A 12965-nucleotide genomic window follows, 5' to 3' on the forward strand; every position below is an offset into this window, starting at 1 on the left:
CAAACATCTTCATATCATGCCTCAGGTTTACTGATTGCAATTGAATCCTCTGGAATTTAGAATCCTTGTGTGTAGATATTGGCTTTGTTTGCTGTATGTCCCCCGGGCCTTGAACAGGGCCTGCCAATAGTAGGATTTCCAATATTTATTAAACGAATAAACTATCACAAAAACCAAGCCCCTACATGTTGCTTTTTCATTGGGAGAGAAAAACACTAGGATAAGTAACTTGTGACTCAAGTGATAAAATAGAGGCATGTGCAAAGTCCTGTTGGGAGCAAAGGTGCAACAATAACTACCTGCCTAGGGAAGTAAAGGAAGCATTGCAGAGGAAAAGGGCATCTCAAATAGGTCTTGAGGTTCATCCGTGGAGGAGCGAGAAGGGGATACCTAAGTAAATAAGAACATCCTGTGCCAAAGCTCAGATTTGTGTGAGAATTCAAGCCATATTCAGGGAATGGGGAGAAAGTCCACATGGCCTATATATTGGCAACGGAAGGAAATGTATTCAAGTTGAGGCTGGAAGGGTAGATGGTGATAGATCGTTTCAGACCCTTGCATTTATGACTGAGGGTTTGAATTAAAATCCTCAAGCAGTGGGAGCTATTGAAGGGTGTTAATCAAGGGGATGACGATAATTGTGTTGTAGAAGGAAACGATGAAGGTAGCTTTGGGCTACCTTAGTCAAGGGCACTAGTTGGAAAAGTAGTACAGGCAATGTTGGCAGGAGACCTGAATGAAAGCAGTGTGGCAGACAGAAGAAGGGTGGTAGATTTGAGAGGTGTAGCAGGTATAACCAGTGCATTAACAAGCATTGGAATGAGGATAAGAAAAGCAAAAGTTGAGAAGATGTTCATGTGTTTAGCTGTAATATATATATATTTCAGAGAGTAAGGGAAAGTTAGAGAGAGAGACAGAAACATCAATGATGAGAGAGAATTGAAAGTCTGCCTCCTGCATGCCCCCTACTAGGGATCAAGCCCACAATCCTGGCATGTGCCCTGACCAGGAATTGAACCATGACCACTTGGTTCATAGGTCGATGCTCACCTCTGATATACACCGACCAGGCTTCAGTGAGAAATCTTGAGGATATAGCTGCTTTGGGATTTACTGAGGTTGAGATATTTCTAGAGAATATAAGAGAAAGCCAGCTTGCAGCTGAAGATAATGTACCTAGATCTCAGAAGGGGTTAGAGATACAGATTTAGGAGCCAATGGACTGCAGATAAAACCTCGAGAAGAGAGGGGGGTCACTTAGGGAGAGAACAGAGCTCAGAATGGAATAGTAAGAAGCTGGTTAAAATTAAGTGGCTGCATCAGGGAGTAGGTACCAGCAAAGGAGTCAGAGATGAATCATAAAAGGAAGCAAAAGGAATGACAGCCAAGAGTAGTACTGTGCATGCCAGAGAAGGAAGCTTTTCCAGTGCTTGGTCAATTATTTTAAGTGCTTTGCATGGTAAAGTAAAATGAGAGCTGAAAGGATTGGGTTGAAGCAATTTCAGTGGAGCAGAAGCCAGATTGCAATAGTTTGGGTGTGAGTGAGGAAATGAAGGAGAGCAAATGTGGGCATCTCTTTGAAGAAGTTTAGCTGTTAAGGACAGGGGTTAGATGGAGCAGTTGCTTGAAGGAATAAGTGTTGGGAGATCCATTTTATTGAACAGGAGAAATTTGGACATGTTTGTAGGCATTGACCTTGGAAGGACAGTGGCTGGGCAGTGGAGAGCAATAGGCTAAAAACACAATAGAGAGAATCATTCTTCTATCACCATTACACCTTGGAGAGCGCTCAGTGTGCTGCAACGAAATGCTCTATTTATGTCTTAACTACTTATAAAAATACAGAACATTTTATAGAATGATAATTACGTGAGGATTTCTTACCAAAAATGGATAGTGAACACTTTTACAGAATATTTGCTGCCAGGCTCCTTTACATAAAAGCAATAAAATGTTAACAATAAAGTTGACATGCATTTGTCATCTTCCGTGGTCCCTTTCTTATCCCCTTTTCCCTGCTTTACCTAGACTACCATGAATTTGGTGTGTATCCTCCCCATTCGCTTTAATGTCCTTTTATCTGCACTTAGTATGCCTGCACAGTGTGTCACATGTTTCATGTGTGCCTGAGTTCTTTTGAGCCGCAAGAATATTACTCACAGTTCTGGAGACTGGAAGTCTGAGATTAGGGTGGCAGCATGGCCAGGTGAGGGCCCCCTTCCGGGTCACAGATTTCTCATATCTTCACATGGTGGAAGGGGCTAGGGAGCTCTCCGGGGCCTCTTTTAAAAGGGTACTAATGCCATTCATGAGGATTCCACCCTCAAAGGCCCCACCTACTAACACTATCAACTTTGGGGGTTGTGAATTTGGGTTAACATTTGAATTTTGGGAGAACACAGACATTCAGACCATAGCGATGTGTGTGTTTTTGAATTTACACAAATGGGATTTTTAAAAAACATCATGTCACCATGGCTCAGGTTTGGCTCAGTGGATGGAGCATTGGCCTGTGAACTGGAGGGTCCCAGGTTTGATTCTGGTCAAGGCACATGCCCAGGTTGTGGGCTCATTCCCCAGTAGGGGACCTTTAGGAGAGAGACAATCAATGATTCTCTGTCATCATTGATGTTTCTATCTCTTTCTGCCTCTCCGTTCCTCTCTGAAATCACTAAAAATATATTTTAAAAAGACATTATGTCTTGGAGGTCTAGCTGCATTCAGATATACATAGCCTACTCTTCCTAAGAGCTTATTATTATTTGTGCAATATTTTATTGCTATGTCTGCTTACTTAAGAGACTGAATCGTTCTGGGCCAGGGATGTGTTTTGTTTATATTTGTATCCACATTGCCTCAATATTTATTGACTAAATGAATAAATGGACAGTAGATGGGTGTGGCTTGGGAAGGCGTATGAACCAGCAAGGCTCTTCCTTGAGACACCAGGAAGTTGGGTTTGGGAAGGACTTCATGCTTGACAGGCTCTATTTGCTGTGAAGCAAAAGGAAATGTAATTTTCTGAGAAGAGGGTGGGGATAAGTGTTTAAGAAGTGTGGTATGGATTTATAACCTTTAGTTTAATTGGGGGGAGATTATCCCAAACCAGAGGCCTGGTGCATGAAATTCATGCACTCTTGCGGGGGGGGGGGGGGTCCCCCCCCTCAGCCTGGCCTGCACCCTCTCGCAGTCTGGGAGCCCTCGGGAGATGTCCAACTGACGGCTTAGTCCTGTGGGGAGCAGGCCTAAGCCGGCAGTCGGGCATCCTTAGTGCTGCTGCAGAGGCAAAAGATGTTCCCACCACCTTTTCTGCACTTGCCAGCCATGAGCCCAGCTTCTGGCTGAGCGGGAGTGCACTGACCACTAGGGGGCAGCTCCTGCGTTGAGCGTCTGCCCCATTATGGCCAGTGAATGTCATAACAACCAGTCATTCCGCCATTTGGAAGATTTGATATTAGCCTTTTATTATATAGGGTAGTTACTACTTCTACAAGAACCATACAATTAGACTCACTTTGTTTTAGGTTTATAATTGATCACAACTGGAAGACACCCACCAGCCTCTGAAATATTGACTTGTTTCCCTAAATTCTTCTTTCCTACTTTATATGTTCCTATAACACCGGGAGGAAGTGGTGGCTTGTTCTTTGACTACAGAATATTTTGTGATTAAATCAGTGTCAGGGTTTCTAGAAAGCCTTCATTTGGTTGTCCCTTGAACTCTTACTGAGAATATTTTTATGCTGGATGTGATGAATTGGGCTGTTTAATTTAGTTTAATCTATTTTGCATGTTAATAAAGCACCCTGGCTTAGATGTAAGTTTCAATCTGTGTATGAGTATCATGAAGGCCCCCAAGACTAGCCCAAGGGCTCTAGAGGCTGTTTCAGGGAATTGGCTTTCCTATGCCAACATGACTGTATAATTCATTACTGATCTAAAGGTATTTTTCTCTGGATCCAAAGGGAAAACTTTAATATGGTTCAGCTCATATGTATTTGATGTCTGCTCTGGACTATGCATTTTTTCAGGGGCTTAGCAGACAAGTAAGAAAATAATCCAAAACTGAAGACCATATTCTTGCTATAATTATACTGTTTATTAGACTTGCAACCTACATTGTAGAGGGCTTGATGTTTATTTGCCCCAATAGGATCAGGGCCTGTGTTAGAATGTATATGTACAACTGAGTTAAATCCTCACCTCTACTTCCTGTAAGTAGAATTCTATAGATACAGGGATTGAAGGTCAGAAAGGTCAAGCAACCTCCTTGAGGTCACACAGCAAGTGTCAGAGGTTTCAGATTTAAGTCCATGGACTTCAAAGCCTTTGTTCTTTCTACTCTTCACAGCTATTTTCCAAATTTATATAGAAGACTAATATTTTTGCTATATTAGTTAGAAACAGAGTCATGTGAGTTGAATATTCGACATGGAAATAATAAAAATAAATTCACTAACTATACAAGTGTAAACACACTATCTTGAAATATTGTTGGGATACCCTGGCTTCTAGCTGAGTATGGTGTTACTGAGGCCTGGATCTGGGGTACAGGTTGGTCCTGTCTATTCTCTCTTCCTAATTCCTAGGCCCCCTAACCTCTGTTTTGGTGGTTCCATTCAGTCCTTGCTCTTTGAGAGGTATTGAGTATTGCTCCACTTCCCAGAGAGTTTTAGGAGGTGAGGGGGAGTGAGCCTCTAGTAGATCTATTATTTTGTAGTAGATAGAACAATAGGCTGCTCCAAATGTTTCTGTTTTAATCTCTGGAACCCGTGGCTGCTACTTAATGTGGCTGTTACATTATATGGAGATAGGAATTTTGCAGATGTGTTTAAGGATCTTAATATGAAAAGTATCCTGGATTATAGAACGGGCACAATTTAAGCACTTGAGATGTACAGCCAATACTTACTGGGTAATTAAAGGTGGAGATCCTTTCCTAGTTGTAGCCAGAGGGATGCCACTAATGAAGATGTCACCAATTGTCAGAGAGATGCAAACTTGTTGCTTTGAAGATGGATGAAGGGAACCACCGGCCACGGAATGTGGGTGGCCTCCTGTAGCTGGAAAGACAAACAGGTTCATCCCTAGAGCCTCCAGAAAGGAATGCAGCTCTACTAACACCTAGTGTCATGAGGACTATAAGGAGTTTAAGATTGATAATTGAAAGGTGTTTATCCTGCACACATTGGCTGTTTAACAAATGGTCATAGTGATGAGGCAGGTGTTCTAAAAGTGTTGAAGCCTCTTAATTATTTGAGTGGAAAATCACCTGGTTTATGAGCATCAACAACTGGATTCCTGGAAAGAGATATAATTTATCTCCCATGAAAGCTAAACTCTCTTCTTCTGAGAAATAGAGGTGAAATATACAGTAATGGCCAACAGACTTGTCTGGTAGTCACATTCAGGTCTTGACGTGAGACTGCCTTAAGTTGAATCCGAGTTTCATCACATTACTTTGTGAATCCATTGTCCTTACCTGTTAAGTGAGTTAATAATAATATGGACCTCTTAGGAAATTGTATAGATAAGAATTATATGGGATAATATGTAAGCTTTTAGCTATAGCAATTACCAAGGAAGTATTGGCTATATATCTTAAGGAACTTTATGACTCAATCAAACATAGTAATTTATATAAACCTTTTATAATTTATGATATCTTTGACTGACCATATATATCATCTGGCTCTTTAAATATCCTAGTTGTGGTTGGTGATAATACCCTTTTAAAAGATTAGGAAATTGGGGATCAGTGAGCTGAATTGATCTTCTCAAGGTCACAGTAAGTGGAAATGGACTCGAACCAAGCCTTGTAATTCCAATTCTCTTATTCTCATTTATTAATCCAGCATACTTCTTGAGCACAAACTATGTGCTGAGACACTAGGCAATTTGTTGGCACGCAGCAATCACTAAGACAAGTCTCTCTTATCTTGAGGTCTTTAAAAAATTTTTTTTTGATATTTTTATTGATTTCAGAGAGAAAGGGAGAGGGAGAGATAGATAGAAACATCAATGATGAGAGAGAATCATTGATTGGCTGCCTCCTGCACACCCCTTACTGGGATGGAGCTCACAATGCTAGCATGTGCCCTTGACCAGAATTGAACCTGGAACCCTTCAGTCTGCAGGCCAACGGTCTATCCGCTGAGCCAAACCAGCTAGGGCCCTGAGGTCTTTAAATAAAACTGGCCTCTTGATATTAAAACCAATTATTTTCATGATTATTACACAATGAAGTTGATGACTGTCATTAGAGACGATATCAGAGGAAATTAAACCTTTCCAGATAGTTCTCTCTAAAGAAATAATATTTAATTAGAAGGAGAAGAGTTAGGAAGGCTATAGAGGATGGAAAAAAGGAATTCCATGTGGTGGGAATTCCCCAGGAGAGAAAGTCTGGAGGTAGAAATGAAATGAAGTCTTTAAGTTGAAAGAAATCCAGTATGGCTGCAGTGGAGTAAGGGGGAGATGGATGAGAGATGACTCAAGAGAAATTAGAAAAATGCACACTAGAGATGAATAACCACTATCTTAAGGACTCAAGGCATTTGCTTAAGAGCAGGAGGAGCTACCAGTGGAGAAGTAGGATCAGATTCACAATTAAAATATAACTGCCAAAATGGGAAGGGGGGAGAGGCAGAAGAGGGTGTAGGGGGGATAAGTGGTGATGAAAAGAAACTTGATTTGGGGTGGTGAACACACAATACAATATACAAATTATGTGTTATACAATTGTACACCTGAAGCCTATATACTTTTATTAACTGATATCACCTGAATAAATTAAATAAAGAAGGAAAAAAAATAGCCCTGGCTTGGTGACTTGGTTGATTGGAGCATCATCCCATGCACCAAAAGGTTGTGGGTTTGATTTTTGGTCAGGGCATATACCTAGGTTGTGGGTTCAATCCTCTGTCAGGGAGCATAAGGTAGACCACCAATTAATGTTTCTCTCTCACATCAATGTTCCCCACCCCCGCACTCCTCTCTCTCTCAAATCAATAAAAACATATTCTCAGGTAAGGATTAAAAATATATATTTTTTAATTAGATTATGGAGAAGCAATAGTGGAGGAAAGAGGAAGGGAGTAGAGGAATAGAGTAGGGACCCTGGGAAAATATCCTGAAGAACACTTTGCATTGTGAGTGTGGAGGAAATTATTTGCAATTATTGGTGATCTACTCCAGATCTAAACCTGTGAAGTTAACATTATTATGAATATAATATAGAGGGTAACAGACTGCTTTCTGCAGAAAGAAGAAAAACTCGTTTTTCTATTTCAGAGGCCCTGTCCAAGGACTGCTTGGCTAAATGGTATAGACATCTATAATAATAAAAGTGTAATATGCTAATTAGACCAGATGTCCTACCGGACGTCCTTCCTTCCCAACAAAGCGGCAGTATGCAGGGGCTGCGGCAGAGGCCCCCGGCCGTGGCAGTGGTGTGCATGGGCCAGGGCCAAGGCCCTTGCACAAATGTCGTGCCTTGGGCCTCTAGTCTATATATATAAAAAGCTAATATGTTAAGTGTCCATCCAACTGGTAGCTATGATGTGCACTGACCACCAGGGCGCAGACGCTCAACACAGGAGCTGCCAAGCTGCAGTGACTTGTCAACGGTGGTTCTCAGATGACGCACCCCAAAACCAGAGAGGAGGGAGCCCGATTCCTCAAGGGGTCATGCAGTTACACCTTTGGCTGTGGGTTATGTCGTTGCTGGGGCACTGTTGGCCCCAAATCTGGTTTACTGCACACTTGCATTTGCGTCCCACACCCTGTACAACAGCAACTTTGCAGAGTGCCCTCTCGCACTCCAGGACCCCTTGGGGGATGTCAGAGAGCTGGTTTTGGCCTGATCCCCACTGACCAGGCCAAGGGACCCCACCTGCCGGAGGGACCCCCACTCACTCTGCGGATGCCCTTCAAGCCACAGCACCACCCCAGGTGTAGCCAGTGGGAGGTTGGCTCCAGGGCATGTCCGGCCTGTCTGGCCCTTTCCCACCCCACCGGCCACCTTCTAATTAATTTCCTTTCAATGTGTACAAATCCGTGCACTGGGTAACTAGTTATTAATAAATAGAAATTGTGCTTCTGGTCTACCAAACCATTCGAAGCATTTGAAGATATACAACTATTTAGTTATAGGAGTTTCCTTTTCCTCTACTCATTACAGAAAAACTGATTTATCTTTGAGAATATTTATACCTACGGAGTTTCTTGATAATGAGACACATTGACATCAAAAGCTATTGGCCTAAATTATATCGAAGAATCTGCGTTTCACCAGTAAAGGACCTGACCATCAGTTTAACCTATGCCTAGATTTCTCCTGTGGCACAGTGGAAATAAATGTTTGCTTGCAGGCAAAATGCTGGAGATGTGGGACTGGCCATTTCCTCTGGCAATGCCATTATTATCTATGGGTGTGGGTGACTCAAGAAATGGAAGAAAGACCCACTGTTTAAAAATATTTAATAATATAGTTAGGAAGTTCTTAAGACCCAGATACCTGAAAGGTTAAACAGTAATTCTAGGCGGTAGTCAGTGAAGGTAGTGAATGCTGTAGGTAATCATAGAAGGATGAAATCACAATGGGCTAGGGTGGCTGGAGAGGGAAGCTTCATGGAGGAGATGGGCTTTTCAAGTTTGAGAATTGGTAGCATTTGGATAGTAGAAGCAAGAGGGAAAGGCATTTCAAATGGGTAGGGTAGTATTGAGTAAGGGATATTTGAAGGCCACTGAGCAGGTCAGTCTAATGATAGAGGAATAGTAGGGTTTCCTTGTATCAGAGACCAGAGGGAAATGGGGAATCATGGACCACAGGCAGTGGGTGGTGATGGAGGGGGTGAAGTAGAGACTGGCAGAGAACAAGGTGGCAGCTGTGAAAGGGAGGGAAAATTGGGAGAGCATTTATTTCATTACAGTTTGACTTAATCTTCACTTTGCATGATGATAAAATAGAATTGTGCATGATTGAATCATGTAAGGCATTTGGATGTAGTATACTTGAATTAGTAAAACTTGACTTTCAGGTTATAATAACATTATGACATGCAAAAATCCCTCCTGTCATTGTTTTATTGGGAGACATTATTATATGGGATTGAGAAATGAAACCGATGCAATATTTTCCTCTTTATAGAACCCTACCTCTGACTCATTGGTATATAACAAATTGATCTTCCCTCTGTACTGATCATTGATTTTGTTTCTTTTCACTCTGACCTCTTTCGCACAAGGTAATAAGATTAAGTTTCTTAGTAGTTTGATTGATCTCAATTTACATTATACTTATTCATTTTCATGTCATTTTATACCACTAGATAATGGATCTACTGTCTTATTTTTCTTTGTAGAGCAAAATGCATGGCGCAGTAAATATTTCTTGATTGAATGAAAGGAGAATGGGCTCTAGAATGTATTTCCTGATTAATCATAAAATCTTGAAATATGTAACAGAAAATACCTTTATAAATGCAGAGGAGCCGAATGGAACATTAGGAAGAGTTTCACTAGTGCTAGGAACCCAATAAGCTTCTTCACCAATTCAACAAATATTTATTGAGCATCTGTGGACTGTCTAGGAAATCAGGACACAGCAATAAGGAACTCTGGCAAGATCCCTGATCTCAAGGAGTATAAATTTTTTGGGGTGGAAGACAGGTAATAAATGGGCAAGAAAAGATAAGATAGAAATACTTGCTGTGAAGGAAGGAAAACAGCAAGGGTGGCTACTTGAAACTTATTGACCAGGGAAAGCTTCTTAGAAAAGGCGAGCTATGAGCAGAGGCTGAGATCATAAGAAGTAGTTGTGTGTGTAACTATCTGGGAGAAAAGCTTTCCAGAGAGAAGACTCAGCTCTTGTAAAGACCAAAGCGTAAGAATCCTGGATGATAGGAAGGTCAGCAAGGAGGACAGGGAAGTTAGAATGTAGAGAGTGAGTTGGAGGGATTTGAGATGGGTGAGAGAGGTAAGTAGGAGCCCGATCACGCTGGGACTCTAGATGAAGGCATTTGGATGTGACTCTACCTGTGATAGGACATTGCTGTGAGGTCTTTATGCAGAGAAATGACAGGGTATAATTTATATTTTATAAAAGGGCCCACTGGCTGATTTATTGGAAGTGAATGGTGAGGTAGAGAGAATGAATGGGAGGGAGATGAGTTAGAAATTATAGTGGTATCCTAGGCAGGAAGTGTATTAGGTTTGGAATATCAGTGGAGAGACATGGATGGATTTAAGCCTTACTATGCAGGCAGAGTTGACCATACTTGCTATGAGTTGGATGTGGAACTAAAGAACAGAGAGGAAGCAAGGATACTTTCAGGCATTTGGTTTGAGCTACTGCATGGGTGGTAGTGTTATCTATGGGCATGGGGAAAACTGAGGGAGGAGAAGATGGGAAATGGACTAAGAAATCGGTTCAGTTTTGGATATGTAGGGTTAAGATATATGTTAGACAGCAAAGTGGAGATTTCAAGTGAACAGTTGAGTATTAAGATAAAGATTTTAGGGAAAAGGTTAGGGCTGAAGATATAAATGTTTCAGTCTTGTAATACACATTTTATTAAAATTGCAATCAAAGGAGATCATTCATAACAAAATCATGCACATGAAGTGAAGACTGTATTCTGGGACTGCTTAACATTCCGAGGTAGAGCTAGAAAAGACTCAGCAAACAATACCAAAAGTAAGAAGTTAGAGAGGAAAGAGACAAATTGGGAGAGTGTGATATCACAAAAGTCAAGAAGGAGGGAATCTTCAACCGAGTCAAATACTACTGACACTTGGAATTATACAGAGAGTAACAACCTGTGAATAGAATTTTAATGAATAAAAATGAAAGAGCATGGAATTAAAAATGAATGAAGTAATAGCAGAGAAGCTAAACAAGCAATGCTAACACACTAAAAGGAAAAGGTCTTCTAAAGCTGGCCTTAAAATTAGAAGATGACTGATTGGAGAGAAAACACACATCAGGATGCACTCTAAGATTATAAAACTCTGTAGGATATGACATTAACATGCGTAGAATTAGACTGATTCTAGGAAGCTGCTTTTAAGGGAACAAAAGAAAAGGTGTGGTAAACTGCTTAGCAGATTTTCAAATATTTTTTTGTTGGCATTTCAGTGTATTTAGAGCCCACTAATAACTGTTCAGTAAATAGTAAATTATATTTAGTATCATGATAGTGTCTGCCTATTTTTGGACACGTGTATATATATTCATTAATAGTTCTACACATTGCACAAATTGAGAAGTAATTTAAAGGAAATATAATACTTTGTTAAAATAACACCTTCAAGAATGATAGATAAAAATTTTCAAAGAAGTCAAAATTTATAGAGAATTTATCTCCATCATTTCTTTTTATTCTTCAAATATGTGTCCTCTCATATGTTACACCTACTATATGATCATTTGTGTATTAGTCATGTTTTAACTGTAATGGAGATCTCAACTGTGACCTCAATTGTAAAGTTGATTTATTTGCTTGCATAACAAGAAAATGGTCCTAGCTTCTCCCATTCTTCTCTTCTATCATCCTAGCATGTTTTTTTATCCTTGAATTCAATACTTCATGGTCACAAAATTAGTACTTTCGCATTTTTTTCAAGTAGAAAAGAAAGAAAAAAATTAATCAAAGTATAAAACTCTCATTTGGGTACTTGAAGATGCAAGAATGATTGGCCGAGGGTTGGTTATAGGATTTATCCAGATAGATCAATAATGGTGTATTCCAGGAGCTAGGCTCATTGCCATCCAAACGTAATCACATTTCTATTATGATTATAGAAAGGGGAAATGGCTATTGGGTAGGCTACTAATGATGAAAGCCATGGTTCTTCAATATTGCTATCCCACATTCATGGCAATATCTTTCCCTCAAATATTTAGCAGACTTTCAGTCTATTCTTTTTCCTAAAAATTTCACACTTGCATTATACAGCCAATTATCTAGTCTGGAGATAGTCTTAAAGTGAAAGTTTCCTTCTCTTTTAGCTTAATGTCTGTGCCCTAGGAATATGAAACTTGCTCTAAATGAGAAGCACCACCATCATGTCTATCTTTGCTGGCAGAACATCTTAACCTGAAATGCATGGGCCAGGACTAGTTCCCAAATCTTATCAGTCCTGTCTTTTGCTAAGCTCCAATTTCCCTAAATCTCTCACTTAGCATGAGGTATAAAAATATACTTTTCCAATCCAGCAAGACTCCAAATTATGGGAGCCCCAGTGCTCACAGTGATTCTTTTATTCTGGGCATATTTCCTTGATTTTTAGTTATCTGATGTGGGTTCATTTCCCTTACAGGACATTACAGAAGGCTGTGAGATGTAGCCAATATATTTACTTTTTCCTAACACTACCACCTAAGTGGACAAGTTTGTAAACAAGCTAAATCAGATGACAGTTTGGCTAAACATTGTGCCACTACCTGGTTAAGGTACCAGATGTCCTAGCCTGGCCCACCTGCTTCTCCCCTGTTCTTCAGGCAACAGACTCCATTCAGCGAATCCATATTTTATTGTTTCTACGTGTAGTACATTTTGCCTGTGAACCCAGTTATTTATCAGTTAGTGATATTTTCACCTGCAAGGAATAATGCCTGGCTATTATGAAAAGAAGCTATCAGAGGCCCTTTGTTTTTCTAACCCAGTAGCCACTCATTCTCCTTGTAATTGTAACCTGCTTTTACTTGGGGTCTATCCCTCTCTTATTGGATATAGTGTTAATAAATTGTCCCTCATAATGTATGTTTCCTGGTAAACGGTAGCATCTGACCAAACTATACCAATCAGTTTGGCATCTATGAACAGGAATTTTGAGTAGAAAGACAAAATTCTACTCCAGGTCACAGGTGGGTTAGGGAATCTTGGGTTTGAATTCTAGCTCTATACCTTAGTACTCTATAGGTTTGATCAAGTTCTTAACTTTACCAAGTCTTGGTTTCC

General features: G+C 40.3%; 1 protein-coding gene across 1 annotated transcript in view; it reads left to right on the forward strand.

Annotated features, from left to right (window-relative positions):
• Window positions 1-12965, forward strand: part of KCNIP4 (potassium voltage-gated channel interacting protein 4) — a 971293-nt gene that overhangs the window by 15774 nt on the left and 942554 nt on the right. The window lies entirely within an intron of this gene.

This window comes from Myotis daubentonii, chromosome 1 (assembly GCF_963259705.1).
Source record: "Myotis daubentonii chromosome 1, mMyoDau2.1, whole genome shotgun sequence".
Taxonomy (NCBI): Eukaryota; Metazoa; Chordata; class Mammalia; order Chiroptera; family Vespertilionidae; genus Myotis; species Myotis daubentonii.